We start from the raw sequence: 21,399 nt of genomic DNA on the forward strand, positions 1-21,399 counted from the left end.
GGGGAACCGCTTGGTCCCTCCCCCGACCCGCCACTGGGGACATTAAGCTGCGTCTGGCCCCTTCTCCGCGCTGGGGGCGGAGGCACCGCCCCCCCACTTCCACCCCCGCTGCCGCCGTGCGGCCGCCCCTGCTCGGGCTTGCTGTCGGTCGGTCGGTCGGTCGGTCGGGGTGTGAGCGCCGGGAGGGGCGAGCTGTTCCTGGTTATATAACGCGAGTGTTTCCCTGCCTGGCTCTGTAATCCCGCGTAATGACGAATGCCCGGGGGTTGGGGGGAGGGAGGGTGGTCCCGGAGCTCCCCTTCCGGGCCGAGTTGATGGGGAAATAAACCTGCTGATGTGCGGGATGGGCCATATGGTGTTTCTGGGAGACAGGAGATGGAGCCGGAGCGGCCTTGAACCTGCCGGACCCTGCAGCGGTTTGCCATCCCCCCCCACACACTCATGTGGGCGTCCCGCGGTTGAGCGTGTCCTTGCTTTGCCAAGGTACCCCAAGCCCGGTTCTCGCCGGAGCGTATTCACCGTGCGAGTGGAGTGGCGGCGGCGGAGACGCCTGTCGTGCCCGGGGCCGCCCCGCACCGGCGGGGGCTGCGGCCGCTCTCCACCCGCTACCGGCGGCAGGAGCAGGGGAGGGACACGCTAGCATCTAAAAACCCAGCGACATGGTTCTGGCACTGACCATTTTCAGTTCCCGCTCCTTGCCATATGTTTGGAAGGAGGGGGGGAGGCACTTTGGGAAGGATGCTCCGAGCTGCAGGGAGGCGGTGGGCTGGAGGAGCGAGATACACGGAAATTCCATGTTAGGAAAGCATTAGCAAGGGGTGACTTCTAATGTTTTCCTGCCACTGACGTTGACAGTGACACACATGTGTGGGTTGAAATTGGAACGTCACTGAGTTTTTAAACTCAACCAGGAAATAGGCTGTTGCTCCGGGATAAAAAGCAAATAGTGTATATTGTGAGGCAGGTAACAGGCAGTTAGCAGCTTCTCTTGAGTGAGTGAAAAGCTGTTTAATGTTTAGAATTGAGCAGCTCAAATTTAATTGAGTTTTTTACTTTCAAAGGATTTTAGTATTTTTTTAACTTAAAGTTTTCAATCTTTTGATTTTAATTCTTTCAACTAATTCTTAGGAATCAGAAAAGCAAATATTGACAGGGCTTCACCTTTAGTCCCTTGTAACTAAGTAGTTTGAACCTGCAAAGTCTCTTGGATTTGTTTAAGGCTAAGGTTTGGGGGGTTTGTTTTAAAGTTAAATGGTTTGGGGGGGAACAGTAATTGCAAGAGACATTTATTAAGCTCTTTTTCGTGGTTTCCTGTTACAGAGGTAGGGGCGTTTTATAAATACCGTGTTTGGTTTGGGGTTTGTTTTGTTTGTTTGTTTGTTGCGATTTTTGTTTTGGTTTTTTTTACTGACCTTGTTCCAATGTGGCAGCATTCAGAGATCTAAAATGGGATTAGGGAGCTGCTGTGTTAGGTACTTTCTGAACCTACAGGAAGATTTGGCAGGAATTCATGATTCAAGGTGTCAGGCTGACTTAAATGGTCCCTAACTGCCTGGAGGCAAGTGTAGGACAAGGATCGACCTAGGAACTGGCTTCGTGAGAGAGGAAAAAGTTAGGAAGGCAGAAGGTAACACAAGGGCTACAGTAAGTAAAATCCCTGAGTCGTCCTGTAGGTTAAGTAGAGTGCAGCTCACTGGTTCCCAGTCATTTAATCAATAAATGTTCTATGTTACTTGCTGTTCTGATGAAAGTCGCCTTAAAATAACTTTTATGAGTATGTAGCCATGGGAAAATGAAGTAAATCTTGCAGAAGCTGTGACAAAGGAACTTGACCAAACTGGGGAATGGAGTAGTAGCAGGTTGTCTGAGCTCCTTAAATAGGGAAAAAGACAGGATCCCGGGTTTTCATTGTTCCCTTGTGCTGGCTGCTTCCGAGCATCAGCAGTTTTCTGCATTCAGGTGAAGGTGACTGTAAGTTCCAGTTCATGAGCGATAGGTATGGTCTCCAAATAAGGATAGCTAAATCAGTTTAAATGGTGCTGGCACCTCTCCAAGGAGCCCTCTTTCTATCTGATACATTTACCACTCACTTCTTTAAGGAACAAGTAATCTTGCACACTGCTATTTTTCCTCTAGGAAACTCAGGGTAACTGAGTTACCTCAGGGTAACTCCTCTGAAGCCTTTATTCTACCTGCTGTTCCAGTTTGACTTGCTGTGTTAAAAAAGAACTATTTTGAACTGAAGGAAGCAGAAGACACACCAAGGCTTTCCGCTGGATTGTTCTATATCAATATTGATTTTTTTAAGGGGGGTTGTGTTATAAAAGAGGAGCTTTTATCCCCCTGAGCTCTTTGGCAATTATCTTCTTGCCATAAATGTTGATACGAACATAATGGATGTAACTAAAAAATCTCCTTATCCCAGCAGAAAAAGCTGACTGTTTGTTGGAGCAGAGAGAATGCTGAGAGTGTGAATAGACAAACCCATATGTCGCTGGTGAGAGAGATAAATGATGGACGAACAGGAGCTGGTTACTATGGATCAGCACAATAAACCAATTCCCGTCATACACCTCTCTTAATAATATACCAGTTTCAATGGCATTGACGGGTAACCTAGGTAGCACCAGTCAACTGTAAGTTTTTCAACTGTTCTTTTATACATCTCAAAGAGCAGTTGGGACTGTTCTAATTTTTTCAGATGTTGAGTGCTAAAATTATGCAAAACTTACTTCTTTGCCAGGGATTTTGAATGGGAACTTTAGAGCATTGGTGTAAGATGCCAAATGTGCACAATACTGTTGTGTACTCACAGTCAGTTTTGGTTTGTGCACCTGTGTAAAAGGGGCACACTCAAAAAGGCAACTGCTTATCAAATACATGAAGAAACTGTTTAGGCATTTAGTAATACCCTCATTAGTGGTGCTTCAGATTGGACTGGATACTGGAAGATTCTGGAGTATTGTTTTGAAGTGAAAATAGCTAAAGAACAATGCTGGTTTATTAAAGAAAGAACAACCAAACAACAAAACCCAAACCCTGACCCTGTAGATAGGCAGTGATCAATATCACAGTTTTAACTTGCTGTAACCCGTTTCAGATCTGCCAGCTGCTGAAGGGAAACTTTCCAAAACAGTTTGTGCTTGCATTGAGGTCTCCTTCCTGTGTTCTTTATTATTACTGCTAGTGTTTCACACAGAAAACTTGAGTCTTTGTCAGTTAAAGGTTTCGCTTTATGTCCTTGTCTTTTGGTGTATATTTTTCACTGCAGTTGCTGTGGACCATCCTGTTTGCTCTCTTCAGAATGAAACTGTATCTCAGGGTGACAGCATAAGCGGGGCTCATGGCTCTGGGGGTACAACTCCATCTTTTTTGAAGTCACCAGTTGCGCTACCAGAGCGTGATGCAGTCAGAGAGGGATAGCTAGCAAATGCAAATGAGCTATGAAGAGTCTTTATTCCTCTTGGGAAGCCTCCTCACTGATAATGATTTCCCACTTTTAAATGGAATAAAATGTATTACGAAGTCATTACTTGCCTTCAAGGGGAAAATACTTATTTTGTGCAGCATTTGCTTGGAAAGTTGCAGGAGCTGTTTTCAGAGCTGTTGACTTTGGTGTGCAACTTGGGTGAACTGAATGGTGTTTGTTAGGCTGGGTGGTAGGAGAGGATAGCAGCCTTTCTCCTACCAAGACCCAGCAGTCCTTTTTTGTTGTGCTCAAAGGGTAGAGCAAGGAAAAGAATTGTGGCTTTCTTTCTTGTTGCAGCCCAGCCAGTGACACAGGCTGTGCCCAGGGAGCCTGTGCCCAGCAGCTGTTAGTGTGGGGCCAGTGAAGTGCCAGTGGGGCCCTGATATGGGAAGGTGCAGGGGGATGCAGGATTTGGAATGGCCCTATACATCCCATTGCTACAATGAGCCATTGATCTGTGCTTACCTGATTAAAGGGCTCCAGCTTACAGGAGGCTTGGGTGGCCTCAGGCTTCCAGAAGTGCTGTGGACTGACCACAGCTGCTTTGGGAATGGGCTGGGCTGAGGAGGGGAAACCAGAATTCATTGTTGTTCCCTGTCCAAAGTGAGGTGTCACATTAGGACTTGTTGAAATCTGCTCTGTTTTTCATTGCAGGGGACTTGGCAGTTTTATTGATAAAGAAGTGTTATGTAAGTGCCCCATCAGACGTGTCCTAATTTGTTAATAATTGAGGATCTGGGTAGTATAGAAATACCAGCGATGTTAATGCACTCCCACACTGATCTGCAATCTCTGCAAGCCCCCTGCTTTACTATAATTGTAATACAGGCTTTTCCTTTTTTTTTTTTTTTCCCCCCATTTGCATTTACCTGGTGATAAAACCACCGGTGCTGGTTGTGCTTTCCCGTTCAGGCAGGGACAGCTGGGGGCTCAGAGTGTCCCAGACATGATATAGATTTCCTCTGCAGGCAAGGGTGTTAACTATGTTATTGTTTCACCCCAGGCAATCTATTGAGTGGCATCAGGGATAGCCCAGGGGGAAGCCACGTTTTTGCACCTTCCACCTTTGGAGGTAAGGTGTAAGTCAAGTGGGATGGATGCGGTTGTGAGTCTGGATTATGTGCCACGATTCGTCAGTGTGGGGAACTCAGGGCGCTTTTTGCACAGCACAGAGCAGGCACCCTCCCGTTGCTCCCCTTCTGATAACAGGCTGTACATGCACAGGTTTAAAAACCAGTTACATCTGTCAGGCCACAGCTAGAGAGATCAGAAAAAAACATTTCTGTTGACACGCACAAAAAGGAATTACTTAATGGGGTATCATCAGCATGATTTGCTGCCTCTTCTGTCTTGTGTTGGTTTTCCTTTGCATTTCAGTGGAAGTTTCTGTTTTCCTAGGATTAAGTGCATCAGAACTCCAAGCAAGTTCAGGAGTTACACTTACCCAAGACATAGCTAGTTATTGTTTTCAGAATAGCACAGCACATTTACTTTGTTGTGGGCAATGAAATCCATTACCTGCATTAAAATCAGAAGCAGCAAGGTAACTTTCTAGTTATGTTGTGAAATATAATGCCATTGTTCGCTTTTATTAATGTCTCGAGGTTGATTATATGGTGGTTAGAAGCCTGTTCTGTGCAAAAGACTGTCCTTGATTTCAAGTGGCTGGTCCTGATCAGGCAGTTAGAGCGGCTGGAGCAACAATTGCTGGGAGCTGTAAATCACATTTGTCACAAGATCTGCCTGGTAGTAGTGGCTGCTCAAAGACTTACTCCAACTTCTCAGCATTTCCCTTTGGTTGGATTGCACTGGAGAGGGACTTGCCAATCTCGCCTGTTCTTTGTGCCTAATTCTGAAAGACTGGCAAGCTCCATGCTATGTTTTCTGAAGAGGGCCCAGCTTTACTAAACTGCCTGTCTGTCAGGGATTAATTTAACCTCTAATTACTACATTTTCTTCACAGTTTGCTGCACATGAGTGTGTTATAACAAAAGCACAAAGAAGTAAGTCATTTTATTTAACCACTACTCTGAAATTAATTTGGGGGTATAGAGTCAGATCTGACACACTTGGTGTTAAAATAATTGTGCTGGCATTAGAATTAAAGTACATAATCTTGTTTCTAATGATACAACAGTACTAGTGTAAATAGTGTTGTTAACTCGTTAGTCATAGCCACAGTATTAGAAATGATATCTAGTTACAGAGAAATGCTCAAATAAGCGTGGCAGCAAAAGTTTACCCAAAATAATTCTTGGTTTCCCCAAAATAATGCCTATTTTCTGCTTGATTCCCCTCCACCACTTGGGTTTAGGATTACATGGCTAAGAGTAGTTTGTTGGTTTTTCTAAAAAGGTTTTCCAAACTGTGATAAACAAACATTTACAGTGGCTTGGGTTTCTTCCAGCCCAGATAATGATTTTTTTATTTTATTTTCTCTTTTTTTTTTTTTTTTCCCCCTCAACATGCAGCATTTTGGAAGCAGTACAAAAGACCATATGTCCTCTTCTGCCTGCTCACACTGACATCGACAATGCCACAGTTCGTGTTGCATTGAGAGCAGCGTGTAGTCTCGAAGGAAGACTGTTCCTGTTATGAAACAGGATGACTTTCTTCTTTCCCAGTTGTCCTCTGTAATATTTACAACAAAGGGTTTTTTTCCCCTTTGGGAAGGTTTGGATTGGGAAATGCAGTCTATCTCCAGTTTAGGCAGATATAGCTAAAAGAACTGTTATTGCAGAAGAAATTTGCAGTCACTGTCCCTTCATTCTGCTCCATGTCCATCACCTCTGAGCAGGCTTGTTGGAAGGACTTTGGAAATGTAATTTCTCACGGAGGGTTGGATCTGCAAAATTGTTGGTTATGTTCTGACAATTTATTTCTAATGGAAACAGAAGACTGGTTGTGTATTTTTGTGTCATGCATTCAAGCATGGGCCCAACTCAGTAATTCTCCTTCAGTAAAAACTGTAACTGCATCTAATGGGAAGCTTCCCCCGAAGATTCTCCAAGGTCAGATAGGACACACTTACAAAGTCAAATCCTTCATTCCCTTTCTCAAAAGGAGAATTAATGTGTCATCGCTTGTGACAATGATGACACAGGATTGCCAAACAGACTAATGGAAGGAGATTGATTCTCTTTACAGTAGTATATCAGGTTGTTTCTCTGAATTCTTCCTTCAGTTCTCTCAATTCCCAAATTGTAACCAGTTACTGTAATTATTTACTCTAATTACTTCCAATCTACAAGTAAATTGAACATAAATTAAGATCAACTGATGTAAGGGACAGGATAGCTCAGTGAGGTGTAGAGATGCTTTTGCTGATGGGTAGTTACATGGGATGGCTGTTAAATAGTACGTGGATTGAGTGGGAAGTCTCTGCTCTAATCTTTGTGAAGATGAGTTTTCATATAACAATTTGGACAGTTCCTAAGGTAGAAGCCAAGCCTGAATAATGCCTACTCTAATTTCAAAACTGTCAAGATATTTTTCCAGAGGGTTTGAATATCTGTAGCCCCACTGACCTCCAGATGTGAAAGCAATTTTTGGAGTAAATAGTGAAACAGGAATAATGGGGGTTTACCTTAATCTTCACACTAAGCATCCTTAAACAGCTAAATATTTTGTAAATCTTAAGTGCTTGTTACTAGCTGAGCTCTTTAGGGACTTTTTATGTAGCTGGAAATTACATTCAAAATAAAGTCAGGTGCATCTTACTCTAAGACACCCTCAGTGTGAATGATGGTTTTATTTCTTTGCTTTGGCTGTAATGCCAACATGGGTGGATTTCTTTTTGTTTATCCTTTCCCCTGACATCACATCAGTTATCTTCCTTTTTGCTGAAACTTCAGAATTTGATATAGGGGGAAAGAAAATATTTAAAGACAAAAATAGCATCTGCTCTCAGGTGTGTATTTCAACCTTTCATTCTCTATCACAGGTCTTCATAGGTTAAGTTTTGGGCAAATGTAAATAAATATTTTTACAAATACATTTGTCATACACAGTTCCACTCACACATGAGAAGCTTTTCCCCATGCATTAGTATGTAACATTTAGTATGTAAACTTTTTCATTAGTTTAAGAAGAATTCTGTGACATTAATTTCATGTGGTTATCAGAATAGACACCAAATATCATTTCATTTTGCTTTGACTAGTTACTTTAAATCTTAGTAGAATTTTAACAAGTCCAGATTTATATATGAAAGTAATTTCTGAATTCATCTGATATTTCAGTAACGCAGGAGATGAGGCTGACAGTCAGGTACTTTTAAGGACTTCACTTCTTCTGTTCCTTTAGCTTACTTATTTTCTTAATTAACTGCATTGATTTAAATACAGTCACACAGATTGAGAAGCACCCAAGTATATACAGTCTTGCAGTCAGAAATACAGGCAAAAGGTTTTAATCTCTGACTGCCAAATAGTGACTCATTAAAAAGGAATTTTTGTTCCTCCCTTTTCAAAGGGTTACTAACTACCAAGCAGTAAATATCTACTTTTGATGCTACTGCATTGAAATGCCTGACATTGTTGGTGTAATAAGTCCGAACTTTGCAAGATTATTTGATCGCAGGCTCCATGAAGTTTTGTTTTGTTGTTTTTCTTGATTAAAGAAACATGTTGGAGGATTTTCTTCAAGCTTTACCCTGCCAGTTTGAGCATGGTCTGAAATGAAAGATGTTTGGATTTTAATAACAGAGGACCCCTTCTATACTTTAAGCAGTAGGTCATTCAAATTATTTTTAAGCACACAGGACTATGCAAGCTTTAATTTCTTTCTAATTTTGTATTGAGTTAACATTAGACAAAAACATTGGAATTTGTCTAAATAAAAAAAAATCTATTTGTCTTCCACAGGAAAGGTTGTGTGCTAAGCATTTTGTAGTACCATGCTGCTTAAAGCTGAAAATAAATTGTACTGAAGAGGCACAGTCAAAACCCACTCAAAGGCATGCCCGTTTCTCAATTTCCATATTAATCTTGACTGTCTGAGCCATCTGCTTTGTCTTCCTGTTCTTACCTATCCAAACGTTTGATGAAAGGGCACAAAGGCATATTTGAATCCTCCATCTCATCCCCTCTTCTTATTTATGGATTGGTTGGTTTGAACTTTACATAGTGCTTCAAGGATGTTTTCTTGGTTGCAGCAACACTTATGTTTGACTTGAAGCAGAAGGAGAGTGCATTCAGGCTTTTCAGTCTTTATGAGAAGTGAATCTTGGTCCCTGATCCCAGAAGGAAGATCAGCCTTAATTTCAAGTGAAAGTCCTGCATCTTCAAATAACTTCCCATGTCAGTTCAAGTTCAATATTCTTGAATTTCAGGGATAGAGATGAGTCAAATCTGAAGATTACAGCAAGTGTGAAGGATGCAAGAGAAAATGTAGATGTTTCTTCTGATGCCACTCTCCCCTCCCCTTCAGGGCTCCTACAGTCTGTCAGTTGTAACTGAGTGATTTGATTACTTTGTAGTGTTAAGCTAAAAGAATAAATCTAAGTGCCTTGGGAATGGGGAACCAATCCAGCAATCAAAGCCAAACAAGTTAATAAATGTGAAGCATTTCTCCACGGTGCTGCTGCAGAAATGCTACTTCCAGAAAAGCTTGGGGGCAGGCATGACTATTGGACCAGTCAATTAATGTAAGTATGTTCACTGTACACACTATCATTAATTGGATGCTGGGGGGTGTGCTCTGTGTTTCAAAGGAGAAATGTGGGTCTTGTGTTGGTTACAAATTATGGAGATCTCTTGTGTTGCAGGCTGAACTGTTTATTGCTCACCCCCTTGCCTAGGAAAAACTTGAGTTAGGCAGTCTTAATTGCCCTTTCTTTAAAATACTTCTGGCTGTACACATCATCTACAAATTCTGGTTTTCCCCTTGTCACCTATTCTCTCCCTCTGTCCCAGCCCCCAAAATCTAGCCAGAAATAGAGCATTTGAGTGACTGTCCACAGAGGCAATTATAAATCCAAATTATTCACTCAGACTGGTTTCTGATGCCCACGTGCCAGGCTCTGTACAGTCTGGAGTCATTTGTAAGGATGGCATGAATAGAAATATTGTGAGATACAGCAGCAGTGCTGTTGTGTAAGAAAACCTCTACTCCTCGCCTGCGCGGACATTGGCACTTACAGATAAGGCACAGGTTACTTACTGAGAGTCTTATGCCAGCCTGTAGCTTTAATTTTATCACACCTAAGAATGGCAGTAATGGTGAACTAACAAGTAAATGACCAATTCTGTCTGCCCATAAGTCCTCCCTGTGGAGCATCTCTGTTGGTAATTACACTTTTATTATTTCAGGATTTAAAGTGGTCACCCATATTGCAGCCTTCAGCTAGTCCAGCGAATGTCCCTTTGTTGGCATTCACACCCAGAACAGAAACAGGTATAGGTCTTTGCATGAGGACAGCAGAAAATGCCATTTGGGTACATGGCCATCTGCTACCCAAAATATGGTGAGGCCAACTGTTAAACTTCGTGTAGAGCTTAGGGCTGAAATTACCCTCCTGTTGTACGTGTTTGCAATGCCAAGGGAATTAGGTGGCATATATTTTCAAGAAATACATGTTCATTATTAAGAGAGGTTAAGCAATAGCATCCACTGGTCATTTCCTTTTGGAGCAGAGCTGTGTGTCTGCACCGTAATTTGTTTGTTTATGCATCCTGCTGGATCACAGCAAGGAGGTGGACCAGCACTGCAGGTGCTCCCAGCCCAGCTACATGGGCTGGGGCTGCCTCAGCCACTGATGGACAGCCAGAGACCTTGGGGTCTAGAGGCGAAGAGGTCCAAAGTACGAGGAGGCAGTGGTAGGGGAGAGCAAGCAAGGGACGGGCTGAGACTGAAGGGAGAGCTGAAGAAACTGGGCAGGTATTTGGGGGTGGATGGATGCACAGCAGGTCCAGGCCCACCTTGGTAAAGCTGGGATCTCTCATGTGTCTGGTCCACAGGTCCAGCTTCTCCTATTGTTTCCAGTCAGTGTTTCTTGTGTGCAAACTCCTGTGTTCCTTCAACACTGACTTGCAGACACTGCTTTTCTTTATATCCATTGTCTTCAACTTTGTGACTCCTGTTTTTTTTATCTTCTACTCTTGCTTTTATGCGTTGTTGTGATGGCTCTGCTGGAGAAATTGGAATTCCTTAGCAGTGAAGAGAAGCTCCTGGGAGGTAACCCTGTGTCACCTCTTCAGAGGCAGGCAGAGTTGTGGCAGGGAGCAGGCTTGGTTTGGTGCTGTGGCTGCACACCTCGGCTTGCCTTGTGATCATGTATTGGTTTGGTTTATTTTGTTGGAAGGACTTTGTCTGGGTGAGTACAGTGCTGGAGCAGCCCCGCTACTGAGCAGCTGACCGAAGCTGTCCAGTGTGCAGCTGTGGTACATGCTGGTTGGCTTTGAGCTGGTGCTTACACAGAGACAGAAGTCATGATATGTCCGTGCCTCTGTCCTTGTGTAAATTCACTGGTTCAGGCAGAAACATTCAAGACCATTTTCACCTGGCTAACCTGCTGCTTGCATGAGCTAAGTTTGAGCTGCAGAAGTTGCTTAATACATTAAGTAAATAATCTGGCACTCGAGCCACATGGTGCCCAGAGCAGTGTCGCCAGCCTTCCCCATGCCAGCCTCACGGGCATGTCTGTGTGAGATCAGTGCAACTTGCTGTGCCTGGGAAGCTGGTTCAGAAGATCAGCTGAGCTGTTAATGAGCCGTATTCCCAAATCTCCTTCAACAGGAATTTGGGATGTTAAGGTGGCCTTGGATCCTGTCAGCCTAAGATGGTAATGTTCTCTTTTACAGCTGGCTCTGAAGCACTGTAGCTTCTCCGAAGTGAGGAGATGTAGTTCAATGTTTATAAAGGCAGGCAGAAAAGTAAAAGGTTCTTTGGCTCTCTCTGAAAGCTTTTTCAAATGTAGAGAGAATGAGTCACTCGACATTTCTTTATTGAATAGGAGCTGATTTACAAGTGTGTATGCTCCAAGATGAATGTCAGTGGAAGAACTATAGTTTCCTCCATGACCATGTTGTAAATGGGCTTCAGCCTGTTTAATGTAATTCATTCTGTGGCACTTTGCTGTCTTTTGAAATGGAAGCATCATCCTTCTTATAATCTTATGAAGGCTAACAGGCCGATTATCATGGGAATTCTTGATTAGTTTTAATACAGCTCTACTACTCCAGGAAAGCATAGTTCCTGAATTGCACAAAGGAAGACTTTTCAAGCACGCCTCCAAATCACTGTACTGGAGATCCTGTTGGTAGGTGTGGTGTCTATGATTAATATTTACTCAATGCCTTTCATCTTCTAAGTGCTTTACACAGAACAAGCATTCCATCTTCACAAAAGATGTATGAGTTAGGTGAAGTAAGTTTTAATGTCTCTCTCTTAGTAATAAAGGCAGAAAAACTGATGCAAAGAGATTAAAGTAGTTTGCAAAGAAGGCCAGTGCTGAAACTGTGTAATTTCTGGTTTCGATTTCTGTGTCCAGACTAATGTTTCTTTCTTGTGAGATGAAGCAGCAGGACAAAGTTTTGAGTAAGAGCATCATAAGAACTTGGTGAGGCAACTTAGCAGATATTGCAACTGCACCTGTAAGATGCACTCTGCCCTGCAGAGTGATTCGCAGTTCTCCTCCCTTGGCACTGTGGTCTCTCAGCCCCCCTTATTGGAGGCATCACCAGAGGCTGCTGAGTTGCAATACATGGACCTTTTCTTAGATTAGTATAACGACTCAGTTTAGTCACTGGTCTGGCTGGACTGGTCTCTTGTGTTGCCTTTGTTGGCGTGGCGACCTGGTTCAGGAACGACACAACGGCCAATCCCTGGCAGCTCAGGCCATCAGCTCACTGACACCAACGTGGTGGATGGCAAATGGCGTTTATTGGCGAGTAACATGGTGTTATATAGCCTAAGTTTACAACGTCACGTCCGTCTGCTTACGACCTAGGTTAGGCCCTATTGGCTACTCAGAGGGGGGTCTTATCTTTCCGTACAGCACGACATCTTCCGATCGCCAGACCCTAACTACCTACACTCTTGGAGACATGTGTTGAGATTTCTGGAGTAGATAGTTTCTGCTGGATTGATTCTGTTGAGTTGCATGTGTGATTTAATACAACTCACTGACTTTTTGGAGATGTTCCTTTGGAGATGCACCAAAAAGTGCTTAAATGATATTATTGAATTTTAAGCATGCAAGTGGGCTTGTTAGTATGGAAAAATTATTTGTTCAGCTTTGGCTTGGATAGGGCTACTTGTAGGGTGTATGCTCAAGTGCATTGCTGAATCAAGGCCCTGGCTAACAGCAAAGGCTGTGTCACCCTGAGCTGTAGACTGGCAGAGAAGTTGTTGGGAGGTTAAAGGTAGTTTTTGGTTTAAAGAACTTCCTATTAAGATGAGCCAGTTGGCAAAGCTTAACATTTGAGAAAATTCTTATCTGAGAAGCATCTGACCTTTTGAAAGAGAAACCTCCTTTGTAGATGCGTACGAGTTGGGTGCACTCTCTATCAGGTTGTACAGTGGGGTGTCTGGGATGGAAATCCTCACCTGGGGAGATTGTGCTGGCCAAACCAGGAGCTTCCTTCCCTCTCTGTGGGGAAGAGGAATTGCATTGTAGTTCCTCCAGTCTCACCTTAATGAAGCAAGAGAAGATGCTCTTGCCTGAAACTGGAATCTGATCAGAGATGGTGGCTGTAGAAGCCACTTCATTTAGTCTAGATCTGACTATAAATTCACTCTCCTGTTTCATGCGGAGTATCAGTTTTCACACTGCAGTGAAGAATCACTTGGTGAGAGAAAGGAGACAGGAGAGCAGAGCAATGCAGCCCGTATAAGGGGGCTCTCCTTGTAAGGCCATGGTTCAAAATGTTTAATTAGTTGTTTCAAAACGGTGGCTCTTCTCCTTTGAGGAAGGAATGATGTATCAGCAAAAGATGACTAAATTGATGTAGCAAATCAATTCTATGGTGATCGGTTTATTTAAACTTTGGTACTTAATTTTATAAGCTCTTCTCAAGCGCTTCTCTGCTCCCGTTCATTAGCCAGTATTCTTTTACACTGTTGCTGGAGGTTTGTACTGCAGATAGCAAAATGGTCAGGACATGCCACTTGTAACTGCCTCTAAATGTAATTCGAGCAGGTCTGCAATGATAGTGCTAAAAGAAGAGCTATTTAGTGGCATTATTAATGGGCAAAGAGTTCAGGCAGGATTATGAAAAAGTAAATTTTTATTAAGAGTGGAGGAGCTAGAAGAATGGACTGATTGCCCTGAGTCCTCTGGGCCCTCGAGCAATCAATTTTCCTTTCTAGTATTCAGTTACTTGCTAATTGTATTGATTTTTATCAAATATGTGTACAAATCAATTTTATATTTTAGTGCTGTTAAAAGCTTCTTTACTTCCTTGCAGCCAGTGCTGCTCTGATCATTCTCATCGTCTTCCTTTATTTTAATGCTTTTATCTTAATGCATATTTTCATTAGGATACGCATGTTTTCCTTTAGGACATTTGGCTGGGTAGGGATTTTAACTGGATGCTCAGGGGTGTAGCAAACAGGCATCATGGGGATGGACCTCTGTGAACCCAGTGGAACTGTCTGCTGGAGTAAAAATTGCAGGAAAGGGATGTGTTGTGTTGTACAATGGGTGGGTGCAAGCGGGCATATAGTGTGACCCCTGAGGAGCAGGAAGCACTGCCAGCACAGGAGGTGAATTGTGTTGCAGAAAGATTGTAGTTAGAAACAAAGAAGGGAATAAATGCTGAACATAGTGCGCTCTGAATGAATAAACATGAAAATGATGCTAGGGTTACAAAAATTAAACTCCCATTTTATCAGTCTGGCCTCCATCGTTTCTGAATCGAGTCACTCGGGCACAGTAAAGTGGAAGCTGGAGACATCTCTAAGCAAAGTGAACAGATCGAGTTCTGAACAAAATAAAACAACGTTCTCCAGTTGTGTTTGTTTATGCCTGTGGCGATTTAAATTGTTCCTGTCAAATGTACCTATTTTCTGAGCTTGCACATGCTCGCACTCTCTAACAGAAGCTGCACAGTTTGGAGTTGAGGAGAAGCTCTCTGGCTGTGTGTGTAAGTCTGAGAAATTGGCTGTCATAATTGAAATGTTTGGGGCATGTCCAGCGCTGCTGGAGATGGTGGTGGGGACTTTGAACTTCTAATGGTGTGAGCAATAGTCATGAAAACAGGGAGAGTTAGAGCTCTGCTTTTCCTCTTGCTTATGACTTAATATTACACTGCAGAGTTTATGATGCTGTGTTTTCTGTTCTTATTGCTAAGGTACTTCAAGAAAAAAATACTGTTATCCTTTTCTTCTGGAGGGAACAATTGCATTAGCAACTGCCCAGGTTTTTATGCATATCCAGTAAAATACACTTGACATTGAATAATCTAGAAACATAAAGCATTTTATATTAAACTCTGATCACTTCGGTATTTTTTAGTTTTGTTCTGTTCCCTGGTTCCCCATATGTTTCTTCATTGTACCATGATCCCAGCTGGGAAAGCCAGCAGAAACCACAGGTCATTCAGCCCACCTTGTCTGCCAGTGGCTGCTCCCAAAGGCTGTGGTATGAGAAGACATAGCCAAGCCCTCCTGCCAGTTCAGATGGCATGTGGGAACCTGGGCTGGGGTTCCCTGGGAGGCCCAGACAAGAGCTCAGTAAGAAGCAGGTATTGTCTCTGCCCCCATAACATGATTGTGCTATGCTCCCTTACTGCCATGACGGCTTTTATTGCTATGGTGCGCTTGATGTTTCCAGATCCAGTGTAGGCACCGCAACCATAATCATCAGTCTAATGTTTTAGAAGCTGGTTAGGAGAAACCAGTCTTATTCTCCTTTGATGTCTGTGAGCAGTGAGATTCCTCACTGCATTCCCAGCTGGAGCAAGGGGCTGTATTCTGCCCGTGCGACAGGCAGCTGGTGGGCACTGTGCGCCAAGGGCCGAGGCTCCACAGGAGCAGAGCCTCTGACAGTGCTGCCTCTGGCTCAGCATCAGCTCACAAACTGTGAGCACGGCTTTGTCATTAGGTTTATACAGCACCTCTTGGATGAGGAATCACAAACTGGATAAGCTGTATGAGGGGTCATTATAACACAGAGAAGATAAATGTACTGGTTCTGCTGGAGGCTGTCCTCAGGCTGTTTGTTATGTGTCTCTAACACTGTCACTACATCACACACTTCCTCGATCTCCGTATTACCCTACAAGCCTGTCTAATGGGATCCTCTGTTGCTGATTCCAGCTTACCCTGACCTACTTTTTTCTTGTGTCCCAGCAAGCTGTCAGGAGCTATCAGAGCACTGGGAGCTGAAATAAACACTCACTGAGGGGAAAAGCAAGGCTGTCTCTGGTGAATTTAATTAGCTTTGTTTAACTGGCTTGTTTGCTTTGTAAATCACATCATTTTTAGTCAAATTTAAGGGATAAAAAAAAAAATCTGTAATTAAATGATGCATAACCTTATTAAAAGTCAAGGGGTTTAGAAGTTCTGTACAAAAAGTCATTTGGTTTGTAACACGTTTGCAGCCCTCTGAATATTTGGGGGGGAAAGAAGGGTGAATTTGAGATGGTTTTTGGTTAGGGGGTCTTTCTTCAGACAAGAGGGAGATTGTTATTGAGTCTGTATCTTTACCTTTCCTTGAATTTGAGGGGGAAAAAATTGCTTTTTTTTTTTTTTTTTTTTAAATAAAGACTTGAGTCTTTCCATCAATATTGCAAGCTTGCTGGATAACATTTTTGAATCCAACAAAAGATTCTTACTGTTTCTTTCTGCCCTGTGGCCTAAGCATCAGTATATTATCCATAGTTTGAACCCCTGCTGTTGTGTGAGGCCATGGTTTAAATCATGGCTTCCCTCTGCACTTTTGTTGCATTTTAGAGCATTAGAACAGAAGCCATTGTAATTTGGCTCTGCCAGACAAATGAAGCACTGACTCGGCAAGTCATAACTGGGTTGAATTTGAAAGTGCTTATAGTGTTTTTATCAGACAGTATGCTATGTCTTTCAGGTGCTTTACCGTATTTCAGTGTGGCACGTATTTCTTTTAACAATTGATGTTCTTGCTCTTGTAAGCGTTGGGTCTAATCCTCTTGCTGTTGAAAATGATAAAAGCCCTATGAATTTCTAATATGTCTTATCAAAACCTGGCTAAAGCATAAATGCCTGACCCCAGCTTCTGATTCTTCTTCAGCAGAAATATGTTTCTTCCTTGCACCATGCATGCATATTGATAAAGCCTTCTGAGTACATGGCTTATAGAAACACACCTGTTCTTGTGCTGAGCTGCAGCAGCACAAACAGAAAAGGATTAAAGGACCACTGAGAAGAAATAGGTATGGATGAACTTGCAGTGTGAAAAGAAGGAAAATAGAGGATAAAATGACTACCTGAGAGTACAAGGGGAATTCAAAGCCTGTTTCACAAAGCTGCAGTATTTCTTCCAGTCCTTTGAAAAGGGTGTAAGATTGGCCAACCTGTAGTACTGCACTGAGAATTACTCATGGTAATAATTTGAGAAATATAATGAGCAGCCTGATTGCTCAATGGCTTCTGAGTAACTCCTAACTTACTGATCACTGCAAGGTTTCAAAGAAGGAATAGAGAAATATCTTTTCCTCAGTACGTGTTTTGGAGGTCACTTGGCTCCTCTAGACCGTGTGAGGCAGGAAGCTTTCTGCTGTGCCAGGGGAATGGAAATCTTACCAAAAGAAACACACCGGTATAGCAGGGGAGTAGGGTTAACCATCCCTAAGCTGTTGAAGTCAAGTGTAAGTGACAGCAGTGGAGAATGAGGCAAGGGAAGCTGGGACATTCCAGTTGAAGAATCACAACTCTTCAATGACTCCACTGATTATAGACCAGAAAATTTGAAGTATTATAACTTCAGAGACTTTGCTCACATTCTCCTATTTTACCAGATCCTGTCTCTCCTTTGTGGATTGAGGTCTTAAGTATTTTTGGCATCTGTAGCTGAGATGCATAGAGTGGGAGGAATACAATACCCCAATACTCCTGGGTCATTGCTCCAGGGGAAGTGGCTAAGGTGCATAATGTGGAGCTTTTATCATAGGCATGGAAGCAGACATGTTTTATAATCTGATCATGTGTGAACAGCAAGAAAAATTTTATGGTCTTAATACCCTAGCAGAAGATGAGTGGTGCAGCACTGAGATAACAAGGGAGCAGCTAATGCTCATTTGGACCCATTAGCTGCTGAGTGCAGTTTCCTGCAGTGTGAGGGCAAGGAGACTTGGGCCCTGTGGGAAAGTGGAAATTTAGTGTGTTTAGCAACAAACACATGATGAATAGATGTGTGCGTGTCATAGTGCCATAGTCCCTCCATTCATCTCCCCAGCTGCCAGGGGAGCAGGGAGCGGGGAGGGCGGCTCATGCTCGGAGGGCACATTTGCTCTTGGTGCAAATCAGGAGCCAAGAAAGGACCTACCCCAGCGCCTCCCTCTGCGCTTCGATGAGTGCCTGGTGTGTTTTGGGCACCCCTTTAATCTGAGCAATAAGCACTTCATTGCGAGTGTCTCATATCTGGCAGCGGTTGTTCTGTTAAATTGTGCTTTGCTTAGAGGACACTGAAAGGGGCAAATGTTCAGTAAGACTTGAGGCGTTTAACTTCAATCAGCCTCCTCCTACCCACTATTGACATACCAAGGGACCCAATGAGGCATGTTTAATTACACACACACTTAGTTCACAATTAGTCTGCAGACAGTGATTTTTTTTTTTTTTTTTTTTTTTAGTTTATTTTTTCTTTTTCTTCTGACACAGCAAGGAAAGATTTGATCCTGCAAAAGGTCTCAGTAGCGGTCATGTGAGCAGGGCTGGGTTTGGGTTTTTTTTCCCTTTTAAGTGCAAGTAGAATGTTTTTATCTTCTAGGTCAAATGATTTCATCTGATGCTCTAATGTTACATGGTTTAGAAATCTTGCTTTCCTTCTGCTTGTAATAAGTGACAAAGGTATGGATGGCTTCTTGCTTGATAAATGGGTGAACAGTATTCACAAGGCAGGTAATAGAAATCCATACTAATAGGTGGAAATTGGCTCTTGATGCTAGGCAGGAGAGTCTAATGAAAGTATTATTGTTTTAGCTTCCAGCTCCTTTGGAAGCTGAAAGCTAAATGCCTGTATTACATTCTTATTACCTATTTATCACACCATATAGCTGAGTGAATGTTTATTAAATTACATTCATGTTTAATGCTTGTTTGTATACTTTTCCCTGACTGTGTTCTCCAAGGAAATTTTCTGGAAGCATTTCAGAAATGCACAACTATTTTCCCATTCTCTTTTTATAAAGTAAAACCATTGTTGCCAACTGTCAATATACAATTGGCTTGGAAATTAAATTGTTTCCTGCTAAGCTGTAAGAACCAGCTAAACCTGCTCTATTTAATTTAGGAAATAAATATTTAAAAATCTGAAAAACACACAGTGTTCTTGGGTAGTGTTGATTCTATTCTAGTGTTTGAAAATACCCAAGATCCCAAGAGTTGGGCTTACCTAGTTTCAGCTTTAATTTAGCATTAAATTGCTTCATCGGGGATTTTATCTATGACCTGCTGTATGTTTGTGAATCTTTTGAGACTATTTAAAATAGTACCGAATACCATCAAAGACAATAAATTAGGAGCCTGTTTATTAATACACCTACTTACAATGCTTCTTCAGGTTTGCATCCTTATTTTCTTCTTAAGCAGCACTTTCAATTCATTCCATCCAGATGAAAAGAAAAAAAAAACAAAAAAAAAAAAAAGAAAGAAAATTAAAACCAAACAAACAGAAAAACTCAAAGCCCCAGCACAGCTCAACTATTTCTGCATAGTTTGACCTGGAGAGTGTTTGGGATTTCAAGCCTTCCTGCACATTATTGGAGGCAAAAAAAAAAAGAAAGAGAAAAGAAAGAAGGTAGGCTTGCATTTTCTTCTACCTGTATTAGTCACAGCTTGTCCTCCTCACCAGAGCACTGTGACCATGCAGCATGGTGGGGTAATGTAGCTTCAGTCGCAGTGTGAGTCAGGAGAGGACCATGGCTGGTAGGCAAGGACTCCTGGTTGCATCTCTGTCTCGTGTGGAAGAGTCACACCACTTCCTTTCCTGACCCAGTATCCTGCCTTGATGCCTGTGTCGTGCACTTCTAAACCAGACAAGAGAGATGCCAGGCCTTTCTGGAAGCTATACTTACTGGTCCCGGGCTCCAGACACCCATGGCTGGAAATCTGCACCAGTTTATTTAAGCAATCCCAAACAAGAGGTTTGACTTTCACTCTCGCACTGAGAGAGAATTGTGGTCACCAGCTCAATGGCCAAGTGGAGACCAGTGATGAGTGGCATTCCTCAGGGGTTGGTGCTGTAACTGGCGCTGTTCAACATCTTTGTCGTCAACATGGGCAATGCGATCGAGTCCACCCTCAGTGAGTTTGCTGATAACACCAAGCTGTGGTGGAGTCAACAATGTTGGAGGGAAGGAATGGTATCTAGAGGGACCTTGACAGGCTGGAGAGATGGCCCATGCATACCCCATGAAGTCCAGCAACGCTAAGTGCAAGATACTGCACCTGAGCTGGGGCAGCCCCAAGCACCATCACAGGCTAGGCAGTGAATGGATTAAGAGCAGGCCTGAGGAGAAGAACTTGGGAATGTTGGTCAATAAGAAGCTCACCGTGAGCCAGCAGTGTGTCCTTGCAGCCCAGAAAGCCTGGGATTGTGACCAGCCAGCCCAGAGAGGGGATTCATCCCCTCTTTCCACTCTTGTAAGACCCCACCTGAAGTACTGGACTCAAATGAGAAAGGGGTTTTTAATCAAAGGCTTTGATAGCTCTTGTCTGCTTGAAGTTTAAGTTCAGTGGAATAGTGTGTTGATCCATCAGTTCAATCGGTTAAATACTGATATTTGAACCATGCTTACCTAGTCATATTAAGAATAAACAGATAAATCAGAGCTGTTATGTGCATTTCAGCTCTACTGTGCAGATAATGCTAACACTCTCACGTCTGTAATGAGCAGGTTAATCGCTTGATCACTTTTACTAAAATTTTGCTGCCACTGCCTTTAAAGAGCTGATCTTTGTAATTAGTGGGCCCTAAAAAGACACAATGAACAGACTTTCAAGTTCCAAAGGCTGAAAAAAAATCCATATAAAAGAATGTCATGTTATGCTGACCTACCTCATTTATGTTATTAAGGCAACAGAACAATTCAAAACACGGTTGTAATCATTGTACCAATTTTTTTAATGGTGGGAAGAGAAACAGTAAATCAGTCTCCCAGAGTATGTGGAGTATATGAAAAGGTAGTGCTGTGAACAATTTTTAGCAGGCTTACTGGGTATTGAAATTTCAGCTACTTTGCATCAGCAAATATTATTAGCATTAAATTAAGAGCCACTGCAAGTGTTCCTTAGCTTTTATATATATAAAAAGCATATAATCTAAGAGAAGTTAACATGTACATGTGTGTATATATATAGAGAGAGAGAAACTTCATCTCTGTTAAGCATTTTCATTGTCATGGGAATAAGCTCTTTAAGCTGTTATTCTTTCAGGTTTAATAATCTTTAAGTTCCTTTTTAGTACTTGCACCTCTGCTTTACCTTTGCATTCACTCAATTTGATAAAGGCCCCATGGAGTAATTAGTTTCATTTCTGCTTGTGGCTGGTCTCTAATAGTTTTCATTCTTTTGGCTTCTCAGATCTTGGTCAGTGCTTTGGTATGTTTGCTGTAAGCACTGCAAGGAATGAGTCTTCTCTTTTCTGTACCCCAGTAAAACACACTGCAGCTCTTTACTGGTTCCTCATCTGTAACACCTTTAAAATACACATCTATTTCAGTCAAAAATTCATACAGTGCTTTTTTAAATCTTATTGAAGCACTGCATTAGATCCTTTTTCATGTTGTGTA

At 42.5% G+C, this 21,399-nt stretch overlaps 1 protein-coding gene across 2 annotated transcripts in view; it reads left to right on the forward strand.

The window, feature by feature from the left end:
* MAMLD1 (mastermind like domain containing 1) overlaps nt 1–21,399 on the forward strand; it is a 120,570-nt gene that overhangs the window by 40,493 nt on the left and 58,678 nt on the right. The window lies entirely within an intron of this gene.

This window comes from Neopsephotus bourkii, unplaced genomic scaffold (genome assembly GCF_033783945.1).
Source record: "Neopsephotus bourkii isolate Nb327-2 ecotype Australia unplaced genomic scaffold, CSIRO-AGI_Nbou_v1 NB_936, whole genome shotgun sequence".
Classification (NCBI taxonomy): Eukaryota; Metazoa; Chordata; class Aves; order Psittaciformes; family Psittacidae; genus Neopsephotus; species Neopsephotus bourkii.